We start from the raw sequence: 8,575 nt of genomic DNA on the forward strand, positions 1-8,575 counted from the left end.
CCTTCCGCCGGTGGCGGCCCTGGTTGTGATTTGGTAATGCCGCGCGAGACTCCATGATTGGACCGGGTTGGGGTGCGGGGTTTGTCCCCAACTCCTTCGCGGACCGAAATGAAGTTACGTTCCCCTTACTAGGTGACTTAAATTGGTGAGCTTGTTTGGGTATAGGTCTAAATTTCTACGTTGTATAAAACGTAATTTTGATTGGTATGAGTGTAGCACTGATTTAACTTTCAAATCGTTCGTTTTCTGACGAACGGTGCTATCAAATCTGGACTAGGCGCGGGGTTCGCGCTTCCGCGGTTTCGGTCAGTTAGTTTGAGGGAATCATGTTAGGTTGGATGTGAAGATGTCCATTTGAGGCCAATGTGAAGGTCAAATTTTATTTGTATTTTATTGATGCAAATGTCTGCTGAGGCATTTACATCGTGGCATTCTGACTGAGGCCTGGCTGATGACTGTGAGATGTAATCAGTTAGAAGGTCTAAAGACAACCTCCGGTAAAGCCCCTCAGGGCTCGGAATGGAAGGGGTGGTTTGGCTACCGGTAATGTCACAAGTTGGGTGTTTTTTCCCTACAGGGTTGGGATGTATTTGTTAGTCAACCAAACACGGATTTGACTGAACACTTCTCGAGGGTGTTTCCATTTATGTAAATGTGATTTCACTGAATTTCTTTAAAATTTTATAGCAGCAGATGATGGATTCACCAATATATCCCAAAGATGAAACAGTGGGTAGGAATAGTTACAAGTGTCCCAAAGAAAGTAAACACAGTTACATCTACAGGAAAAATCATAACTACATATTTTTTTTTTTTGAATTCTCGTAGTATGCTGACAGATTATCTGGCAAACTCCAGGATCACTGTCAGATAGTATTATGCTTCACTGCTGGTTCTATTGAAGGGTGCTATTCAGGCTGAACATCCACATCTGGCCAAAAATGAAATATTCTTTCATCACAATAATATGCCTGCACACAAACTATGATCTATGCTACAAAGTACTTTCACCAGAGTCATATTTGGCTTCCAACAATTACTTTTTCTTAAACTTCAAGAAAGGCTCACTGGCTGAAGATTCACTTCAAATCATGAGGTCAAAGCTGAGACAACCACTTATTTTGTATATTTGGGCAAATTGCATAATACTGAGGACATTAGAAGATTGGAAAGTTGTTGGTTTAAATGTATTTAATTGCAAGGTGACTACATTGAAAAATTAAAAAAATATAACAGAAAAATCTTGTTTTCTCTGCGAGAGAGAGAGAGAGAGAGAGAGAGTGAGAGAGAGAAATATATAATATATATATATTTCAGTAAAATAATTATATATTTATCAGTCATTTTAAGATTCATATTATTCTTCTGTACCTCAGCACCACTTCATTTGTCACTTTATCCACCCATCTGATTTTTAACATTCTTCTATAACATCACATTTCAAAAGCTTCTAATCTTTTCTTCTCAGGTACTCTGATCGTCCAAGTTTCACTTCCGTATAAAGCTACACTCCAAATATATACTTTCAAAAATGTTTTCCTGATGTTTAAATTCATTTTTGATGTAAACAAATTATTTCTGACTGAAAGTTTGTTTCACTTGTGCTATTCAGCACTTTTTTAAAAATATTAGAAATTATTAAAGATGACATAAAATTAAATATTAGAAAAATATATACCTAAATACAACAAAATTTCAATTCGATAAACCATCAGACAGTGTTGAGCTTTTTTACCTGTCTGTGAAGTTGGGGCCTTTGAATGCATCAATTGACGCTCAATTTCTGGATCATAAGTGAAAAACCAAGATTCATCACATGTTATCACTCTTTCCAAGAAGTTTGGGTCATTTTCAATGGCATTCAAAGCATCAGAACAAACATTTTCACGAGCTTCTTTTTGTTTGATTGTGAGAATGTTAGGCACCAGTTTTGCACACACTTTTTGAATGTTAAAATTGTTATGTAAAATTTACCTTATGCATTCTTTGTCAATTCCTATAGTTTCAGCAATCGCACGAATAGTTAATCGATCATCAGATTGAATCAGATTATTAATTTTTTCAATATTTCCGAACATATCTGCCCAAAACACAGCGCCGGGTCTTTTCTCTTTTGTTGTACCTACCATCCCCTGGAGTCTCCAGAGGATCATAGACACTGGCACACTTGCATGCCAGTCCTCACCTCTGGGGCTGTCCTCCCGTCCCTATACTAATATAGCCTCGGCGCTGCTTCTCTTGATCATTACTCCTGATTACCTCCGCGGCATATGTGTTGACTCTCCTCCAATATTCCTCACTTTGTAACATGCAGTTCACAAGGATATCTGGTGTGCACTGTGCGATACCCACCGTATTGTGTTGTATGACCAACTTTCGGCATTTGAAGACTACATGTTCAATAGAGTTCTCGTCTTTGTAAAACATACATGACGGTGATGCACAACTGCCTATTTTATGCAGGTAATCTTGAAAATTACCATGCCTCATTAATATCTGCACTATGTAGAAGTTTACTTCACCAAACTTTCTGCCATTCCACGCGTCTAGGTAATGTATACTTCGCTTGGTCCAGTGTGCCACCCCTCTTGCACGCCATCTGTTTTTCCATTTGGTCACCATATGTATTCTAGCATCTTTCTTGCCCGAGCCATGAGCTATATTCAGTCTTTCTCCCACTTGGAGGTCAACTGGCAGAACCGAAGTGAGGACACAGAGGGACTCGTACGATACTGTGCAATAGGCAGAAACTACTCCTATTAGGACTCTCCTGTGAACACTGTTAACTCTAGTCAAATTCCTTTTTATGCATAAGGATGTCCCAGACACTGGTGCTGCATATAAGATTGATGATGTTATTGTTGACACTACCAATTTCCTCCTTGACGTCCTTGGTGCACTTTGCAGTGTTAGTAAAGCATTCAATATTTTTATTATGCCTTCCGCCTTCTTGCAACAGTTAATGATGTGGTTAGTAAATTTACTGTTCTTATCCAGTAACATTCCTAGATATTTTAGGGGACTTGTCTCATGAATTGGTTGGTCTCCTGTTACTAAATTTATCAGCCAAATTTGTCTTTTGCCTGTCATTAGGATGTTCCTGCATTTTGTAGGTGCCAGAGTCTACCCTTTTTCCCTCATCCAGTTATCAATCATTGCTAACAATTGATTACCTTTATCTTGTACTTCCTTTCACATCTTCCTCTCACCAAGATCGCTATATCGTCCGCATAGGTAATGGTCTCTACCCCTTCTGGCAGTTGAAAGTCCCAGAACCCCGTTGTAAGCTAGAATCTATAATAATGGCCCCAAAACTGAGCCTTGTAGTACTCCTCCAAATATGCGGAATCTAATCTGTTCTTCTTGCACGTCCACAGCACATCATCTGTCGGATAGGTATTCTTTGATTTGCCTATGCAGGTATAGACTTATTCCTTTCTCAGCCAGAGCAGTCATTATAACCCTCCGTGATATTGACCCGAATGCGTTCTGTATTTCAAGAGAGATAAGGAGGGGAATTTCCCAGGTCCGCCAGGTCCCTGATCTAACTTCTCTTGCCAGTCAGTAACTCTGGCAATGGTCTGGACCGATGATCTATTCTTCCAAAAGCCAAATTGATTATGGCTTATCCCCGCTCCACTGTTCACCTCGTCAATTAGTTGATTCACCAGCATCTTTTCCACTAACTTCCTTATTGTGTTAATCAAGCTCAATGGGCGGAATTCTATATTGTCATTCTCTCGATTGGGCTTTGGCAAGAACACCACCCTTGCCTCTCCCCAGCACCCTGGGAACTCTTTGTTTTCAGTACCATAACTGGTCATGTTGACCATCTCCCAAGGTGCTTTTTTAACAAGTCCTTTCAGTAGAGCTGCTGGGATGCCATCAGGTTTTGGACTTCTCTTATTGCCTGATTGTGCAACTGCCTGTGCTACTTCCTCTAGGGTGAATCTTCTGGTCTCGCATTCAATCGCTTCGTCCATCACTTCCTCAGCGCATGGGAACAACATTGGTATTTGTGTTTCTACTTGTGTCTTTGACAGGGTTGGTAATCTCCTGCCAAAGTGCTTGTTGACTATCCTATAGGCTTGACCCTGTGGGTCATTGTCCAATTCTTGGCACAATCACTTCCAGTGTTCTCGTTTCGATTTTCTTATTTCTTTGTTGAGTAGTCTCCTGTATTCAACATACCTTAGGTGTAGTAACAAACTTAGGCGGAACAAAGAGAACTGGTAGAAAACCTTGGATATCAGAAGATATATTGCAGTTGATGGATGAATGTAGAAAATGTAAGAATGTAGAAATGTAAGAATTTACTTTCTTCATCATTAGATGAAGAAAGTAAAATGAACTATCAACAGCAAGTGCAAACTGGCAAAAGAACAGTGGATTAAAGAAAAGAAGTTGAAAGAGAAATGGTCATTGGTAAAATAGATGGAGCACACAGGAAAATTAAGGAAATTTTGTGGTACATAAATTAAAATTGAATAATGTGTTAAACAAAGATCGTGCATCAATTTATAATATGAAAGGAAAGGTCGATAGGTGGGTGGAATATATTGAAGAGTTTATAATTCATTTCAAGGAAATGAATTAAAAAATTGTATTATAAAGGAAGTTGGATGAAAGGGGAGAGACAATTCTGAGATCTGAATTTAAGAGAACATTTGAAAGACTTGAATGGCAGAAAGGCTCCTGGATTAGACGAAATACCAACAGAATTACTGCGCATTGCAGGTGAGGAAGCAATAGATAGAATATAAAAAACTGGTATGTAATATTTACGAAAAAGGGGAAGTTCCGTCAGACTTCAAAAAGAGTGTTATAGTCATGATACCAAAGAAAGTAGGACCAGATAAATGTGAAGAATACAGAACAGTTAGCTTAATGAGTTATGCTTCAAAAATCTTAACTAGACTTCTGTACAGAAGAATTGAGATGAGTGGAGGAAGTGTTAGAAGACCAATTTAGTTTCAGAAAAAGTATAGGAACCAGGGAAGCAATTTTAGCACTCAGACTAATAGTACAAGGAAGATTAAAGAAAAACATACTAATATACTTGGCATTTGTAGACCTAGAAAAAGTATTCGATAAGATAGACTGGAATAAAATGTTCAGTATTTAAAAAAAATTAGTATTCAAGTACAGAGATAGAAGAACAGTTGCTAACATTTACAGGAACCAAATAGCAACAGTAATAATTGAAGAACATAAGAAAGAAAAAAGGCTGTAATAAAAAATGGAGTCTGACAAGGAACAAGGATGTTCCGTATCCCCATTACTTTTTAATCTTTACATAGAACTAGCAGTTAATGATGTTAAAGAACAATTTAGATCCGGAGTAACAGTACAAGGTGAAAAGATAAAGATGCTATGATTTGCTGAAGATACAGTAATTCTAACTGAGAGTAAAAAAGATTTAGAAGTAACAGTGAACGGCATGGATGAAGTCCTACGCAAGAACTGCTGCATGAAAATAAACAAGAACAAAAGAAAAGTAATGAAATGTGGTAGAAATAATGCAGTTGAACCAGCTGAATATAAAAATAGGAAGAGAAAAGATTACAGAGGTAGAAGAATTTTGTTATTTGGGAAGTAGAATTACTAAAGATGGATGAAGCAGGAGCGATATAAAATGCTGAATAGCACAGGCGAAATGAGCTTTCATTCAGAAATATAATTTGTTTACATCAAAAATTAATTTAAATGTCAGGAAAACATTTTTGAAAGTATATGTTTGGAGTGTAGCTTTATACGGAAGTGAAACTTGGACGATCAGAGTACCTGAGAAGAAATGATTAGAAGCTTTTGAAATGCGGTGTTATAGAAGAATGTTAAAAATCAGATGGGTGGATAAAGTGATAAATGAAAAGTTGTTGTGGCAAATTGATGAAAAAAGAATCATTTGGAAAAATATAGTTAAAAGAAAAGACAAACTTATAGGCCACATATTCAGGCATCCTCTAATAGTCGCTTTGATATTGGAGGAACAGGTAGAAGGGAAAAATTGTGTAGGCAGGCAACATTTTGAATATGTAAAACAAATTGTTAGGGATGTAGGATGTAGGGATATACCGAAATGAAACTACTGGCACTAGATAGGAAATCTTGGAGAGCTGCATCAAACCAGTCAAATGACTGAAGACAAAAAAAGTGTTATGAATAGAATATGAAAGAAAATAAATAATTTTGTAAATGTATACATTTTTTTTTTTTTTAGAAAAAATTAAATTAATAATTTATAAATACAAAGTATGGTATTGTCAATTAAAAAAATATTAACATTCAAAATTATAATTACTGACTTATTAAATTTTTTTTTGTGAGGAATAAGTTAAAACAGCTTTTAAAAAATATTATATTTTGTAATAAGGAAAAATAATTATTTTTAAGAGGGGAGGGAATTCTCATTTTTTATGTCATTAACATTTATAAAAGTTTAAAGTTAAAAAATCACAAAAATATAATTATACAATTTTTTTCAAAAACCTCAATATAAGTGTAATTACAAATGCAATTACAATTCATCCAATTAAGATGCCAATGTTTGTTCCTATTTTGTAACATATGTTTTGAGATTTTTTATAAATAAGGATTTATTTAGGAAGGAATAACTTTTAACATTATCTCAAAGAAATGATTACTATTAACAGTTTTAATATTTGCTTCAAATAATGCAAACTACTGTAATTTATGGTTTTTATTTTATGTATATTTTATTGTATCGTAAGAAAAAGTACTACAGTACATTTAATATATACTAATCTTTAATCATTTTAGGATATTTTATATTCACAAAGTTTGTTTTTTTATCTGAAATAAAAATAATAACTTAATACTGTAATAGAAAAGTTAATTATTAATTAAAGCAATTACAGTCAAACTTCAGTTTGGAAAGATAAGAGGTTCATTTTTTTTAAAATAATTTTTATAATTGTTTTAATTAATCCATAGGCAGATATTGAGGGTGTGATATGTTTATATATAGAAATAAATATTTGAAATAAAGTATAATTTTTTGTACTTGGGCATTAACTATCATGCATACATTTTTTTACATATATAGCCATTTTATATTATTACAAAATATATATATATATGTTACGGTAAATTTGATTAATCAGTGATTACACACAAATAAGTGAATTTGATCAATCACTTCCAGTGTTGGAGAATAACATATACAATTTGCATATTTAATTAAATGAGGTTGGTGGTTTTTCCATTTGCTTGCATTCGGGTGAAGGGCAGAGCTGCTGTAGCAACAAGGGGATGAGGGACAGCTCCCTTCTGAACTGTCATTTGTTTGAGCTTGCACAGATGGATGGATGATGAGGCATGGGGAGACTCTCTTCTCCTCTTGTGGGGGTAATGGTAAAGACCATAGCCCCGGCGGGGATGCCCTTTTGTGTGTTTCTATTAGAGGCAAGAAGGCATTAAGACCGAGTCCTGGCTGCTGGGGTGGGGGAACAGGTACGGCATAGTCGGGCCTGGTAACCCTACCCCTGGGGTTAGAGGCAGGCAATAAAGATTCAACCGGCGAGCCGACTTCTCCTGCCGGTAGACGGCAAGGCTCGTTAGAGTAGATGGACACCCCCATACCCACCGGGTTGGTCCTAGGGGTTAACGGGTCTTCCCAAATCAGCTGATTTGGAGAGTTACAGCGTTCAAGTCCTAATAAAGCCAGTTATTTTTACACGGATTTGAATACTAGATAGTGGATACCGGTGTTCTTTGGTGGTTGGGTTTCAATTAACCACACATCTCAGGAATGGTCGAACTGAGAGTATACAAGACTACACTTCATTTACACTCATACATATCATTCTCTGAAGAATTATCTAAACGGTAGTTACCGGAAGCTAAACAGGAAAAAAGAAAAGATAGACACCCCCAGACTGTATCGTGCTTCGTTGTGGAATCCTGTCCGGGGTAGGGAAAAAACGAGTATACGTTATTTTTGATTAGGTTATGATAATTTCTCTAACATGGTACTGCTGAATGTAAAATGAATAAATTAACAATTAATGTAATCCACTCTAGATCTTTCGGCCTACCCGGAAGCCATCAACATTTGTTAAAATAAATATATTTAAAGTCAAAAGTTAAATAAAAATAATAGTCATGACTGTATCGGTCCTATATGTATATTCCTTCAGTATACTAGTAGGACCGGGACAGTCCTACAGTCATGACTGTTAACTATAATTTTTTTTTAACTTTAAATATATTTATTCTAACTCCTGATGATGGCTTCTGGGTAGGCCGAAAGATCTAGGGTACATATCAACGTGCTGGTAAGGTGAATTACATTAATTATAAGTCTATAGGTTATGATAATCGAAGTAACTAAATCTAATTAACGTTAGATTATCATTTAAACAAACAACGTACGAAAACCTCGACTAATTAACAGTAATGTTTTGATTATTTAAATAATAGCTTCGTGTATATAATAGCTGTATATATAAAAAAATATGCGTGTCGGTTAATGCACAAGAACTAAAAAATTTATTTCAACGTATAATAAATTAATGCTTGGCTGACAGTTTTTAATCAAAAAAGAACTACAATA

This window comes from Lycorma delicatula, chromosome 6, assembly GCF_047948215.1.
Source record: "Lycorma delicatula isolate Av1 chromosome 6, ASM4794821v1, whole genome shotgun sequence".
Lineage (NCBI taxonomy): Eukaryota > Metazoa > Arthropoda > Insecta > Hemiptera > Fulgoridae > Lycorma > Lycorma delicatula.